The sequence below is a fragment of the Anomaloglossus baeobatrachus genome, chromosome 2, assembly GCF_048569485.1.
Source record: "Anomaloglossus baeobatrachus isolate aAnoBae1 chromosome 2, aAnoBae1.hap1, whole genome shotgun sequence".
Taxonomy (NCBI): domain Eukaryota; kingdom Metazoa; phylum Chordata; class Amphibia; order Anura; family Aromobatidae; genus Anomaloglossus; species Anomaloglossus baeobatrachus.
In genome coordinates, this window is record NC_134354.1 from 209,906,332 (window position 1) to 209,922,686 (window position 16,355).

Sequence of the window (16,355 nt, forward strand, 5' to 3'; positions counted from 1 at the left end):
TCTTCTGAAGACAATACTAAGGACCAGGGGTCATTCACTGCGAGTGGAAGAAAAGCGATTCCGACAGCTAAATAGGAAAGGGTTCTTTACAGTTAGAGCAGTCAGACTGTGGAATGCCCTACCACAAGAGGTAGTAATGGCAGATACTATAACAGCTTTCAAAAAAGGGCTGGATGATTTCCTCAGTACACACAACATTGTTGGTTATAAATGACTTTGTAACCAAATGTAGAACTGGTGGAGGAAGGTTGAACTAGATGGACCTAGGTCTTTTTTCAACCGTAGTAACTATGTAACTATGTAACTATGTTGTCACAGCGGCCTGGGCTCTTATATACAGCATGTTAGAATGCTGTATATAAGAGCCCGGTGGTGATGGCCGCAACTTATAGTCCAAAAAAGTGGTGACAGGTTCCCTTTAACACCTTTCCGACCTTTGACGGATATATCCGTCATGGAGCGTGCGACGTTAAGCCCCGCCGACTGCCGCGGGCAGGATACGTAGCGATCCACGCACATATCAGCTGTTTTCAATAGCTGACATTTGTGCCTGCATGTTACAAGTGGAATCGCATTCTACCCGTAGCATTAACCCCTTACATATTGCTGACAAAGTCTGACAGCGAGATGTATATACGCACGGCCATGATTTTCACTTACCGCCAACCCCCCGAAAGTCACGTGAGTGATCACGTGACTTTCAGTGGTTGCCATGGTAGCACAGGGTCATGTGATGACGCCTGTAGCTATGACGAGTCACTTTCGTTTTCACTCGGCCCGGAGCCGAATGAATCAGGAAGTGATCATATCTGCTGTTTACAGCTGTATATCTGTGATCAGCAGATAGTGCAGAGCGATCGGATTGCTGATCGCTATAGCCCCTATGGGGACTAGTAAAATTAAAAAAATTAAAAAAAAAGTTTAAAAAAAACAAAAAAAAAACTAAAAGTTCAAATCACCCCCCTTTCACCCCATTGAAAATTAAAGGGTTAAAAAAAATATATATACACATATTTGGTATCGCCACATTCAGAAATGCCCGATCTATCAAAATATAAAGTCAATTAATCTGATTGGTAAACGGCTAGTGGCAAAAAAATTCCAAATGCCAAAATTACATTTTTTGGTCACCGCAAGTTTTACACAAAATGCAATAACAGGCGATCAAAACGTAGCATCTGCGCAAAAATGGTACCATTAAAAATTTCAGCTCGAGACGCAAAAAACAAGCTATCAATGAGTCATAGATCCCAAAAATTGAAAACGCGACAGGTTTCAGAAAGTGGCGCAAAACGTACACCACTTTTATTGGACAAGCTTGTGAATTTTTTTTAATCCCTTACATACAAGTAAACCTATACATGTTTGGTGTCTACAAACTTGCACTGACCTCAGGCATCACACCCACACATTAGTTTTACCATATAGTGAACACGGTGAATAAAACATCCCAAAAACTATTGTGCCATCACACTTTTTTTGCAGTTTTTCCACACTTGGAATTTTTTTGCTGTTTTCCAGTACACCATATGGTAAAAATTATGGTTTCATTTAAAAGTACAACTTGTCCTGCAAAAAACAAGCTTTCATATGGCAAGATTTACAGAAAAATAAAATATTTACGACTCTCGGAAGAAAGGGAGCAAAAAACAAAAACGCATAAACGGAAAGTGCCCGAGAGCTGAAGGGGTTAAAATAATTGTGAAGTTTTATGCTCCTCAGCCATTTTTACACACATAGATGTAATTATTGTAAGGGCTACTGTAAAGTCGAGTGGATAGCAGCCTATAAGAAAGAACTACCGAGCCAAGGAAAAGCAACCTTGTTTCTCAAGGATTGAGTGGTGCTAGAGATCAAGGAGGTCAGAAAGTGCCTTTACTGTGGTCACTGTCAGGGTTCCAGCAAAATCTGTGCAGCTGTGTGGAACATAGTGTCCTGCACGGTCCAAGAAAGGCCCAACTGCCAGACAACACGAGGTAGGGATAAGGAAAGGGATGTCTTTATGTGCCACCCCCGTGCCAGCAGCCGGCGCTGCTCGGGTCCAGGCCTTCAGGGGTGGTGGCTCGAGGGTCTTTGGACCCGGGGGTCTCGTGTTCACGCTGAATAAAAGGGGGGGCATATATGTATGGGCTGGGCCGTATTAAGTTCATGGCGCCACCCACGGTGCGTGGTGAATTGGGACACCACCGCTGCAGTTATGGGGCGCCCGGGGGAGATGTTGTGCAGCAAGTTGTTAACCCCTCCGTGGGCAGAAATGGTGGCCCCAGGGCCTGGTGGCTGGGTGCGGGGGATAGCGACCGCAGGGGGTTCTGGTGTATTCACTGTTAGTAAAACACATGAGTCTCTGGTAAACCAAGGTGATGGTGGCCGATGCCACGGCCGGTTGCATTCAGGGTCCCCCACCCAGCTGGTGGTCTCTATCTCTGTCCTTTGCACTGTGTTAAGTAGAAATGACTTCCCAGTTTGAAACGTAGGAGTCCGCTCCAGGCTGGATGTGGCCTAAGGAGCTGAGCACACAGACGCTGGCCCGTGGGATCTATGGGCCCTGGTGGTGACCTCTTATCCCTAATCTGTGGGCTATTGTCTTCTATGAGGGACTTTGGATGGGACAGGACCTCTAGTCCTGGCCTCAATCGGTTAATTAACCAGTCCACTTGGTTCCAGTTTCTGGCTTCAGGGTCCGAGTACCCCCTTTGTGCTACGGTTTCCAGGTCGGTTCCCCATGTTGGTACCGGCAGGCTACAACCCTGTCCCGGTCCACCTCGGTTCCACCGAGCCATCTTCCCATCTCCTGCTGATGGAGACCACCGTCTGCCACCTAGCCAGTGGCACCAGGGCTCCTACCCTGATACCGTTCAATCTGGACTTCTCCTGCTGGAGCTACACTTAGCTCCAGCCCACACTCCTCTCTAATTTGAACTCTAAAACTTATCTACTTGCTTTCCCGCCCCGGGCTGTCTAGACTCCTAGGTGGGCGTGTTCCAACTGCCTGGTCATGCCCACTGGTGTGTCTATCTTTCCTTAAGGGAGGTGACTAGGGTTTCAGGTCGGCTGTGTGTTGCCTAATGAAGGAAGGTGTTATGCAGGGGCCTAACTGTGACTAACTGGTTTTGCCAGGGCGTCACATTTACACAGTTCTAAGTTGTCAGTCGTGGGAGGAATGCTGAGGTACTTTTCCTGTAAGCCTGAGGTGCCGTTGATGTCAACTCTGTGTACTGAACAACTGTGAAGAACTATAATCATCATTATCGTCAATTCCTTCAGCAAAAGTGAGTTTTTTCTGTTACACCTGAGGTCTGGATACTGCTTATTGAAATGTTCTGCTCCTGCATCCCGTTCACAACTTCCACTTTTCTTTTCATTATGGCAAGGACTGCCTGCCAGCCGGCAAGACCACTGTGATCATTGGCTGCCATTATGGCCAGGCTCAAAGGAGCCCGACTCAGACAGACGTATTGATTTTGGCATAGTTCACTATTTACTATCCCTCTTGTATGGTACATAACTGATGAGGGCCTTGTTCTTTGTCGAATCTGTACCCCGCTCTGTTTGCATTCTCAGCAGTGTTTTAACTTCAATCTCATGGGCCCAAATGCAAAACCTCCAAGAGTGGCTCACACTCTCATGAGTCTTTACCAGTATTGGTATTTTCATATGGACCAAATGGACTTTTGGGGCCATTCCCCTAGGCTCCAGGGTGTGATTACTACCCCAGTACCTTCTACACCTCTGATTCTGAGGCAGAAGCTTTGTTCAACTAAGCTGCACAATTCTCTGTAGGGTTCTTGAGCAATCAGTTTGTAGGGCACTAAGGTAAAATTTCTCTTGAAGGATTCTTTTTGGAAAAGCTATAGATTGTATATAGGAGAGTACAACTATTATAATGTGTATATAATATCAAAAAAAACCTTGGGTACATTGTCTTGTAATGAATATCTGTCATTTTACCTTGTAAAGAGAATAACAAGTCAAATATATCAATACTGTACACGCAGTCCCACATTGCGGCAGCCAGAAGGGGTTAGCAATATATTCCTTTATTACTCACTGAAATCAGAAGCCGGAACCCAGATGTGTGATGTTTGCTGTTAGTGTAATAGAAATTCACTCAGAGTCATTACACTCTGTAGATTTGATCTTGCTGGGTTTGCTGACACAGGGTTAACCAAGCTTGTCAGTATCATGAAGTCCCTTCCTAGCAGAGATACCTCTTGTCAGTTGTACACTGTGCATGCATATTCTTTACGAAGGCCACATCACTATCATAAAGAAACTGAAATATCCGGCATGGGAAAAATAGTGTTCCTAAATCACAATTCCCACTTGGTATAGCTTAATGCAGCAACCCCAAGTTTTGTGTAATGTGATACAGAACAAAAGACAAATAGAGAACACAGACAATTGGGTTAAGCTCATTTTATGCTCTTGAGCTTAATTGTAAACTTAATCATTTAGTTGACATAAAGCAGCGGCTGATACACAAGGGGCGACATTAGTGTAAATTACCAAGAGTTACCGTGAAGTTGTTGCTACAAAGTGAGATTGCAGAATACTACTTGGTCTTAAGTGATAACTTTCCTTGTGTATAAGCTCTGCTGTGCCATTAATACATAATTAATGGGCAAAATAATAAAACTGTGGGTATATTTATTAGAGATGAGCAAATATATTTGAGTGGAATTGATTTCTATTCAAACATTACAAAAATCCGCTATGTTTCTGAACCGTAACATGCCACCAAAAGCTTACAAAATGAAAAAAAAAAATTGTAATCAAATTACCACTCACTTCTCTGACACCTCCCCATCACCTGTCCGATTCTCGGCGCTTTTTCTTATCACCACAGCAAGTGCTGAACTCCCCATATTGCATCATGATGTCACATGCTTGTGCAGAAACATCCTGGGCTTGTTCAGAGTTGGAATTTTTGGTTTAGCATGAGGAGACCCAGGAATAAAGCGTTCATTGTGATTATAAGATGTGGACTTGTGATGGTGAGAAATGGAGAGGCAGGAATGGTGAGAGGTAAAGTGAGTGTAAGAATTTTCTTTTGTTTTGCCCCCAAAGTATAATATGGAACATTAATGAGGTTGTCTACTGGTTTTACATTGATGGCCTATCCTTAGGATAGGTCATCAATGTCTGATCGGCCAGGATCCGACAACCTGCACCCACACGATCAGCTGTTTCCTGTACTGGAGGCAGCAGCAGGTGGCCGGAAATGCTCTGGATCTGCCCCATTTCCTGATAGTGGTACTGCAGATCCCCCGCTTATTGATTGGATTGCGAGGCAGATGTGCAGTAACTGGCCAATATCAGCTGATGAGGCAATTCTGAAACTGAGCACTTCCTGCTTCCTGCTGCCGCCACTGGCACCGTGAACAGCTCAGTCGATTTGACATTGATGACCTATCCTAAGAATAGGCCATCAATTTAAAAGACGTGGACAGCACCTTTACATTTGTGAAGAATAACTTCTCTACTAATGGAATTTCTAAGTAAATTCCTCTAGAACAGTGAATTTCAATTTTGTCTGATCTGCTCATCTATCCACTATTTTTATTATAATGAGTGAAGATCTTGTGTTAAGAAGTCAAATTCCTACCCTTGAGTTATTGTTTGGAGGGATATGTTATCCATGCTTAGTGCCTTTGTAGTTTTTCAGTTGTGTATATATTTATATATGTACTAGCAAAATACCTGCGGCTTCGCTCGCGGAAAATATGTTAAATTGTTGGTTACTCTTGCTGAGGTTAAATTTTCAGTTTCATCCTGAAGTTGACATCTTCAGCATTCAAAGATAGTTTTATGAAATCTTCTTTTTGTTACTTTGGCATTAACAGTTGTTTATTCAACTAATTAATTCAACTTTAATTAATCTGACCTACTCTTTACAGTTATCTTCTGAATTTGTCTCCATAGGTAAGAAGATTTTAAACAGGCATTCAGCTTGCTTGATGGTTTTGATCTCATAAGAACAGGTAATGTTTGGCAGAAGTCACCTGCAAAAAGTACAACAATTATCCCCATTAAGTGATTGGGTCCCTGAAGATCTCTCAATTCTGTAATGCCTTAGCTTTACCTGAGCCCTTAGTGATATTACAGACAGGCGTTTTCATGAGCCCTAGATTCAAGGGCATTCCTAGTGCTAAGTGAGCCATGTGCCCTTCAAAAGAGTGGCCATAATCCACGATGATGCTGCAGCCAGGGCAATGTTATTGTTTGAGAGAATTTCTGTGAGAAGAAAAATAAATGAAAAATGTTTTACCGATACCTCCTGTTGCATCAAGTAACAGCAGACCATTTCCATATGAAATCTGAGCCTTAATTCCCAAATACGCCTATCTTTGGTCATTAACAAAAGAGGCTTATTTAACCACTTCATGACCTTGGACATACTGGTACATCCAAGGTTGTGTCTCTCCCCTTGGTACAGGCTTGCACATTGCGCCCATATCTTTGCTTGCACGTGTCAGAGATCTGCCAGCCGCTGTTAACTAGCTAATTCACTTGGTCCATCTCTAACAGCGGGATTTATCGCAGGCCGGCGAGGAGTGCGCCATTCCCTGCTCCTATTGGCTGCCTTGTGATGTGAACTTGGGGTACCAACGAGTTGTCATGACAACCAGGGGTCAGCTAATTATCCCTGTCTCTCTCATGATGAACTTCCTGTGAACAATGGCTATGAGCCGGCATTCATGCTCTGCTCTGTACAGCACAAGTGATTGGAAGATAGCAGCTTCAAGTCCCCGAAGAGGACTAGTAAAAACAATTAAAATTGAAAAAGTTTTTAAAAATATTAAAAAAATAAAAAAAAGTTCAAATCACCCCTCTTTCGCCCAATTGAATGCAACACAATAAAAATTTCACATTAAAAAAATCACATATTTGGTATTGCTGGGTTCAGAAATGTCCAACCTATCAAAATATAAAATAAATTAATCTGATTAAAAATCTGATAAAAATGTTATGGCTCTTTAAAGAAGAGGAGGAAAAAACAAAAACAAGAGAAGTAAAATTGCCGGCTAGTGAAGAGGTTAACGTGACAAGTTTCTTCAACTTTTCCAAATCATAGATTTTTTCTTGCAGAACATCTATGTCCATAACATTAAAGGATGGTAGAACTGGTGCTAGTAAAAGTGATCAGAGTTTTACTATTGATAGATATGCACCTTGAGGACTTTGTTGACTATTTCGGTAGTGAAATTTAATTCTAACTTTGGATTGACTCTCCTGTGCACTCTGAGGATATCTTTGCTAAGATATTCTTTGTTTTTTGCCCCAAAGAGCACGGGGATTGGAAGATGCACAGGTTGTAATTATTATAGCGAACAAGTTTCGAAGTTCATGTGGAAAGCGAATGAGGGATGCTTTCTGCGAACTTATGTCCCAGCATTGTTCATCTTAACTCAGGCAATGCTTTTGGCTTGCCTCTCTATAAGTTTGACACAGCTCATCATCAACTGTTTTTAAATCTGTGAAAGATGTAGGCCGCGGATGATGTGAAGGTAGTAACACTCGCCACAAGAATCCGTAACTACTTACAGTATATACTTTCCCATCTAATACAACATAACCTCATCAGATGTTTATTTTTGATTGTGTAGCTGAAAAACTGCCATATAATTTCCCCTGTTAGCGTTTTGTGAACGTATTTGATTGACTTCACAGAATTACAATATTCTAAGTTAATGTGCTTGTCAAACAATTTTGAAGGCAATGGAATGTAAGGTACAACCTATTGGTTATTTATTTAAAAATCTGGGTAGTGATTAACCCTTTTAAGGGTTTACTCACATCTGCGTGTAAAATATAGCTACGTTGTTGCTCTTGGAGTGAGATGCGATTGACATGCGAGTTTCATTCCATTTGTCATGCGAGTGCTAAGCAGGTGCATTTTTCCCCCTCGCCTAGTCTCCGTGTGATATCTCTGTGATATCTGTGTGTCATCCCTGTGACCTCTGTATGTCATCTGTGTGACACCTGTGTTAACCATGTGATATACGTGTGACATCCGTGTGATATCCATGTGACGTGTTTTTAAAATGGAGTTTTACATACTGTAAAAAGCTAGATAGATGAATGCATAGATAGATAAATAGATCATGTCCCACCCCCTTGCATATTGTAAGCTTGTGAGTCGACCATCAGGGTTTTCGGTAGGAGTATACTCTGGTGCCGGGACTACGGATACTTTTCTCTCGATGGGGTTATCACAGGTGGTCGGTCCCGGCTTCGTGCCCTGGGCGCTCACTCTGCGGCTGTGGAATGTGGTGTCTGGTAAGCGGGATACACCAGCGCTGCCTGCGGCCGAACTCTGAGGTGATGGTGACGGCCGCTTAAGATCTCTCAGCTCCCCACAGGTGAAGCTATTTTACCTCAGGGCGGCGGGTCGCTGACCAGGAGGGAAGAGAGTGAGCGGTGATGGCTGCCTTCTTCTCTGACGTCACAGGGTCCTGTTGAACGGCGGAGAGAAGACACGCCAAGTCCACATCAGCTTAACCAAGTCCTTTTTACTGGCATCTGGTTTGTTTTGCACAGTACACAGCAGAAACAGTTCGATTACCAGAAGGCCAATGGTCACAAATTTCGGAGGAGATTTAATGACAGAGTCTCTCTGTGAGGAAACCTTTCTATGTCTCTTTCTCGGTCTCTGCTCTGAGGGCTCTGTGACTTCCTCTTTAACCCATTCGTTAGTCTCGTCACTGGTTTTCCCAGGGGTCTGAAGCTGCACGGTTTCTTTATCTATCCCACAACAGCGTCGTGAACTCAGCTTGGGGTTGGTAGTCATACTATTGATGGGTACCCGGACTCCTCTTATTTAAGATCCCAGGTTAATGATCAATGGTTTGGGGATAAACCTGACAAACCTCCTCGGTCCCGTTATACCGGTGTCGACCTGAACTCTTCAGCCGGCTCTCGCCAGACCTAAAGCGTCCCCTTTCCGTCTGGGTTACCCCTTTTCCTGTGTCTTTCTTTTCTTTTGGGGAACCCTTGCTCAGGACTTCGGGCCTATGTTATTTCTAGCCCTTCTTTCAGTCATCAATTTACTCTCGTCTCTTCTTGTCACTCCTTTCTGACTGACTGTTAACTCCCTGTCACCCAGTCATCCTGGCAACCATGTCATGTCTCACGCTCAGCTAGGCTCCACCCCCCTATGGACCTACTATATAAACAGTCCCAGGAATATGAAGGTAGGGGCTGCTGAGTCAATGTTACTCAATCTAATATAAGACTCTGCATTTACTCTCTCTTTCACCTGTGACCAAAGGGCACTGCACCTTGATGTTAAGGTGCTGTATTCCCCTGTAGCGCCTAACCACAGGGGCACTACACTTGCACCCTTTACTGCCTTTCACGTGGCACTAAAGGGTGTTTAGCCTTGTTTTTAGCTCCAAATTCAATAATTTTCAAAAAGCGATGTGGTGTCCCCCTTATTTTTGGTAGCAAGCTAAGTAAAAGCAGACAGCTGCAGCCTGAAGACTGCAGCTGGCAGCTTTACTTTGGCTGGTAATCCAAAACAGGGGTCACCCCACTCTGAAACTCCACCCCACATTAAAGGCACTAAAGGCTGCAAGATCAAAATAGGCAAAGGGTGGAAAATTATATGTGTTGCTTATATATCTATTGATCTAGCCATTCATCTATCTATATCTGGCTTTGAACAAAACAAATGTCCGTGTGCTGGTGAGGCACGGTAACAAGGTGATGGGACAACTTGACAGGGACAACTAGGCTGACCCTCAGACTGGGGACCCTGCACTATCCCTTGGCTCAGAGGTATGCTTGATGGTAGTGAAGTCTGAGTCGCTAGCATGACCCTAACTCCTGTCCAAGCGCTTGTGTAATTCCTCTCCCGCTCCTCCCCAAAGGGATGAGCCGAGACCATAGTCACAAACCCCACAACTAAACACGGACAGGGAAAAAACCTAAACTTATACACATGGCAATCAAACGCAAAGGAGTGACAATATGTGCACAGGGGAAAATAACATAAAAAGAAGGAAGTAAATAGACTAATGAGAAACTTCTACACTGTACAGTAAGCACACCACAGATCTCCAAAATATGATCACCACAATGAGATCAGAATCACTGCACAAGCTGGAGCTATCGGCACTGAGTAGCAGGATTCAGAATCTTATAAAGGAAGGAGTATAATTAGCAACCCAACCTCCTAGCAGAGTTTCCCTGGTGAGCAGGAATTAACCCCTGCAGGGCTGAGGAACAGTGCAGATGAAATAGCCGACGCCCCGCTCTGGCTGAAGAACTAGGAGACATCAGGTTGCCTGTTAAGCTCTGCAGCTCTGTGTGAACAGAGCACGACGCCGCTGTGACATCTAATGAGTCTGGAACTGAACATGCTCCGCATGCCAAATTTTGCAAAGGGAAAACTATAAGATGTGAGCTGTTCTATTGTTTAACCTTGGTGCGAGTGCAATGCAATTTTTTTATACTAAGTAATAGGAAATGTTATGTACATATGATACTGTGGTAGCCTGGAAGACATAGCACAGTGGGAGGAGTAAGGAGTGAGTTAAGCAGACAGGCAAGGGAAAAAGAGTGCAGATCTGCATAGGGGAAACTAGGACTAAAGGCTACTTTACACACTGCGATATCGGTCCCGATATCGCTAGTGTGGGTACCCGCCCCCATCTGTTGCACGACACGAGCAAATCGCTGCCCATGCCGCACAACATCGCCCAGAGCCGTTACACATACTTACCTGTCCGGCGACGTCGCTGTGACCGGCGAACCGCTTCCTTTCTAAGGGGGCGGTCCGTGCGGCGTCACAGCGACGTCACTGAAGCGTCACTGAACCGCCGCCCAATAGCAGCAGAGGGGCGGAGATGAGCGGGACGTAACATCCTGCCCACCTCCTTCCTTCTGCATAGCAGCCGGGAGGCAGGTAAGGGGAGCTTCCTCGTTCCTGCAGCGTCACACGCAGCGATGTGTGCTGCCGCAGGAATGAGGAACAACTTACAATGAGGAACAACTTACTGCTGCAGTAACGATTTTTAAGAATGGACCCCCATGTCGCCGATTAGCGATTTTGCACGTTTTTGCAATGATGCAAAATCGCTTATCGGTGTCACACGCAACGGCATCGCTAATGCAGCCGGATGTGCGTCACAAATTCCGTGACCCGAACGACTCTGCATTAGCGATGTCGCAGCGTGTAAAGCCCCCTTAATGAGCTCTGTTTCAGGGTCCAACGAGGACTCAGGAGGTATCCTTCATTTGTGTCCCAAGAATACGGCAGGCTGCAAAGGCAAGAGACTGGGAACGCAAAAGTCAGACTCAGCTGCTGGAGAGCTAATACCCAGAGCAAGAGTTAGACGGAAGGTTACTCCATAGAGCAGCAGTAGCTAAACAGTAACGCAGGAGGAAAGTGGAATGTCTGTACTGGAAAGTTTGTTATGAAGGTATCTCTCACAAACATTATATGCTAAATAAAGAAGCTGAAGTTTGAGTTTGTTTCTGTGATTTGTAGCCTAACTAAGTCTATGACAGTGACCGGCGAAGACACAAGTACTGTAAGCAGGGCTGGACTGGCCATAGGGCAATTCTGGAAAGTGCCAGAAGGGCCGGTCCCTGTAGTGGGCTGCTCGATCTACGCCCACTCTCTCTTCTGCTGCATGCATGGCAGGCAGCATTAGTTTGCCTTGAGCATGATCATGCTGCGCTACACTGCTAAAATCAGCAGGAGCAGGGGGTGGCATGCTCCGTGCTGCCCCCTGGGCCTACTGATTACACAGTAGACGTAGATCAAACCTCTATCCGGCCCACGAGATGTGGAGTACTACGTTGCTCCCTGCTTCCTGATCAGTGTAGCACTGTGACTGGGCCCTGAAGTGCGCAAGTGTCATGATGTCAGTATATTGCTAACATCATTACAGAGCGCTCAGAGACACGTTGGGTACCGGTAAGCACCTTATAGAGCCAAAGATGAAAAGTTTTATCAATGTGGATGAGAAAGGAGGGGATTAGGGCACAAGATGGGTGACAGGGGGCACAGCTTTGCAAGAGAATGGTGGAGAGGGGCAGCTTGGGGGGAAATATGATGGGGAGGGGCAGCCTGGGGGGAAATATGATGGAGAGGGATAGCCAGGGGGGGAATATGATGGAGAGAGGCAGTTTTGGGTGAATATGATGGAGAAGGGCAGCCTGGGAAGAAATATGATGGAGAGGGGCAATGTGGGGGAATATAATGGAGAGGGGCAGCCTGGGGGGATATAATGGAGAGAGGCAGCCTGGTGCTAATATGATGGAGACGGGTAGCCTGGGGGGAAAATATGATGGAGTGGGGCAGCCTTGGGGGAATATGATGGAGAGGGGCAGCGTGAGGGAAATATGATGGAGAGCGGCAGCCTGTGGGGGAATATGATGGAGAAGGGCAGCCTGAGCAGGAATATGATGGAGAGGAGCAGCGTGAGAGGCATATTATGGAGAGGGGCAGCCTGTGGGGGAATATAATGGAGAGGGGCAGCCTGGGGGATAATATGATGGAGACGGGCAGCATGGGAGGAATATGATGGAGAGAGGCAGCCTGTGGGGGAATATGATGGAGAGGGGCAGCCTGGGGGGAAATATGATGAAGAGGGGTAGCCTGGGGGAAAATATGATGGAGAGGGGCAGCCTGGGGGGAAATAGGATGGAGAGCGGCAGCCTATGGGGGAAATATGATGGAAACGGGCAGCCTGTGGGGGAATATGATGGAAAGGTTCAGTTTGTGGAGGGGATAATTTGTGAAGGAAGCACTGCAATTATTTTTCAGGAGTGCAGAATAGGAGACATTTATGGTGCAGTATAATGCTACTTTTTTTTTAAGAGCGCCATGTTGGGAAGTGCTACGGAAGGTGGAGAAGAGGGAAATCTGGACACACGAGCTCTGTGCACGACATCTCATCATGGCATCTTTACTTCATGGAGACACAAGGCACAGGAACAACTCTGATTTGAGATGACATCACCTATATGGTACGTGCATGTAAATAATTTTGATTCTGCCTGAATCTCATCAGTACTGTGGTTCCTGTATGCTTCACAGTCTGATGATGCCTGATAACAACTCCCAACTCCCAGCATCGCCTTACTATTTTTCAGGATAACCTGGGAGCTGTTGGTTTGTGCAATACAATTGTACATGGGGCTAAGCTTGGTTATTTATTCATGTACTGATGGTAGTTCTGACTCTGCATTCATGTGCTGACAGTGGTTCTAGCGCTACATTTATGTGCTGACAGTGGTTCTGGCGTTGTATTCATGTGCTAATCTTGGTTCTAGCTTTGTATTCATGTGCTGAGAGTGGTTCTGGCTGTGCATTCATGTGCCGAGGGTGGTTCTGACTGTGCATTCATGTGGTGACCTTGGTTCTGGTGCTGTATTCATGTGATGATGGTTCTTGAGCTGCATTTATGTAATGATGGTGGATCTTGAGCTGCATTCATGTACTGACACTGATGCTGGTGTTGCATTCATGTAATGACAGTGGATCTGATCTTGTACACATTTAACAATCCAAAACAAGCTTCATGCCTAAGTTAAAATGTAAAAATCTTCAAAACTTTGTTTTGAGATTATGAGGAGAATTTGGCGAGATTCTTATCCAAAAACAGTGTAAATTAGCATATGTTCAAATTTATTTTATTGAGCAGAAACTGAGATTAATCTCACGAAATCCTCATTAAATCCTTAAAATTTTATTCCAGGGATGTATTAATGTACTGATCGTGGTTCTAGTGATGTATTCATGTAAGTACCTTTTACATGATACTGACTACTCACAACCTCTTGATGTGTGATGCTTCCTTTTTGTTATAAACATTAGAAACTGCTGTTGTGCCTGCGTCAATAATTGATTGGCTGCAACGCCGTCATTGTGACGTGACATTAGCGTTGCAGATAATAGTAGGCCTGGGGAGAGAGGATAAAGCAGGTTTTTTTTTTTTTATTTAAACAAACAATCCAATCCAGGGAATTGGTTTCCAAAACCGGAAAACCACTTTAAGGGTATGTGCACAAAAGGTATTTTAAACTCAGGCAGAACCACTAAGTTTGTGAAGCAAAATATGTTGAAAACTATGGTGTTATTTTCCAGACCTATCTCCTGTGTAGTTTTACAGTAGTTTCCTATGCATTTTTTCTGTTTTTTGACCATCTTTTTTTTTAGTGTTTTCTCATTGTTTTTGTTACATATTTTTTACTGCACTTTTAAAGAAAAAGCAATGATAAAACGTAATAAAAGACATCCGGCCATCTTTCGAGCCTTCCTATTGACCTGCATAGTAAAGTACAGAGCGTCTTCCGAGTGGCAAACACCAGAAGACTTTGGCGGTCACTTCTTTTAACTGCTTGGTGGTTTTAGAAACCTGAAGTGGTTAAAAGATGCTCAAAAGCCTGAACCCGTGCACAGCAATAGATTCATATGTTCATTCGAGTATTTTTCATAGTGGTATCCATGGTGGGATCTGACCCCAAAAATGTCATTGCACATTCCCTAAGTGGGGTGCACCCAAAATAAGCATCAGTGAAAACTACAGCTTCCTTCCATTCCCCCTTTCCAAATAAAATCTAAGTTATGAATCTCAGTAATTGGTGAGAAAAAAATCTGATTTTGTATTCCTGCCCATCAGCAATATGAAGAGGCCACAGCACTATGGAGAGCAGCATCCTCTTCATTAACTAGGGGACCCAGCTCTGGAGGTAATATAGCAGCAAATAGAGCAATAAAGAGGACTGAGCTGTAATACTGCACGCAGTTGTGACTGCATGTTATATGGTCGTATTACACAACCTACAAGTGCACAACGATATTGCACATTCAACACGTGACAAGTGGGCCTGTGTACCTCAAAATGTCAGGGCTGAATTTTAGGGCTGCAGCGAAATTATGGAAATGACCGACACTACACAGATCACCGATTTTCGACGCTTTTGCAATCGTTTATCGGTGCATCTAGGCTTTTCATGTTGCGATGTCATTACTGGCACCGGATGTGCGTCACTTTCGATTTGACCCCGACGATATCGCAGTAGCGATGTCGCAACGTGCAAAGTACCCCTAAGTGTCGCACCCTCAGACCGGGGTGGAACACTTGCACAATATCAGATTGAAGAAGGAGAGTGGAGCCCTGCTGGCCATGACCTCGCTCCCCCTTTTATATATACTGTATATATATATATATATATATATATAATATATAAAGCTGAATGTGTGTATGTGTGTATGTGTGTATGTCTGGGATTGGCATCTGCACCATCACAGCTACAGCCACAAAATTTTGCACACTCACACGTCTGGATCCCAAGAGCATCATAGGCTATGTTTTGAGGGGAAATTTTAACCCCACGCTTTACAGTTATTCGCCAAAAAACCTGCCTCCATTAAAGCGAATGGAGCTGGGAGTCACAGTGCAGTCAGAACTTCAGAAGAATGCGCAGCCACGCCCTTATATGGAATGTTGGCGTGTCACAATGCAGCCAGGGAAAGAGACAGACAGAAAGACCGGGAAAGAGGCAGAGACAGACAGGGTAAGAAACAGACATAGACAGGGTAAGAGACAGACACAAAGAGACAGACACAGACAAAGAGACAGACTGACAGGGAAAGAGACAGACACAGACAAAGAGACAGAGACAGACACAGGGAAAGAGACAGACAGGGTAAGAGACAGACAAAGACAGGTAAAGAGACAGACAAAGAGACAGACACAGGGAAAGAGACAGAGGGAAAGAGACAGACAACGAGATAGAGGGAAAGAGACAGACAGGGAAAGAGAGGGAAAGAGACAGACAGGTAAAGAGACAGACAGGGAAAGTGACAGAGATAGATAGACAGACAGGGAAAGAGATAAATAGACAGACAGACAGGGAAAGCGATTGAGACAGACGAAGAAAGAGACAGACAGTCAGAGACAGACAGGGAAAGAGACAGACAGACAAAGAGATAGAGAGAGAGAGACACAGAGATATATACAGAGGGGGAGACAGACAGAGAATGGGAGAGAAACAGAGAGACAGTTACTATCCCGGGAGTTAATACATTCTATTTTGTTAACAACAGTTATTAACCCGGGCGAAGCTGGGTAGTACAGCTAGTATATATATATATATATATATATATATATATATATATATATATATATATACGCATCTTATTATTTTATTTTAATTTCCTACTCTTAAAATCTTTTTGCACAATAATGTCTCTGCCGTTTCCATAATGTTTAGAAAAAACATTTCTATAAAGTCCAGAATTGTCTATTATAAGCCTTCTAGTATTAGCTGAGCATACATCCAGTAACACACCTCCTTTATGTGTTTCTTCTCATGACTGCATTTCAATTGAGAGG

General features: G+C 44.2%; 1 protein-coding gene across 3 annotated transcripts in view; it reads right to left on the minus strand.

The window, feature by feature from the left end:
- Positions 1–16,355, minus strand: part of TAFA3 (TAFA chemokine like family member 3) — a 641,246-nt gene that overhangs the window by 443,061 nt on the left and 181,830 nt on the right. The gene's annotated exons all lie outside the window — the stretch shown is intronic.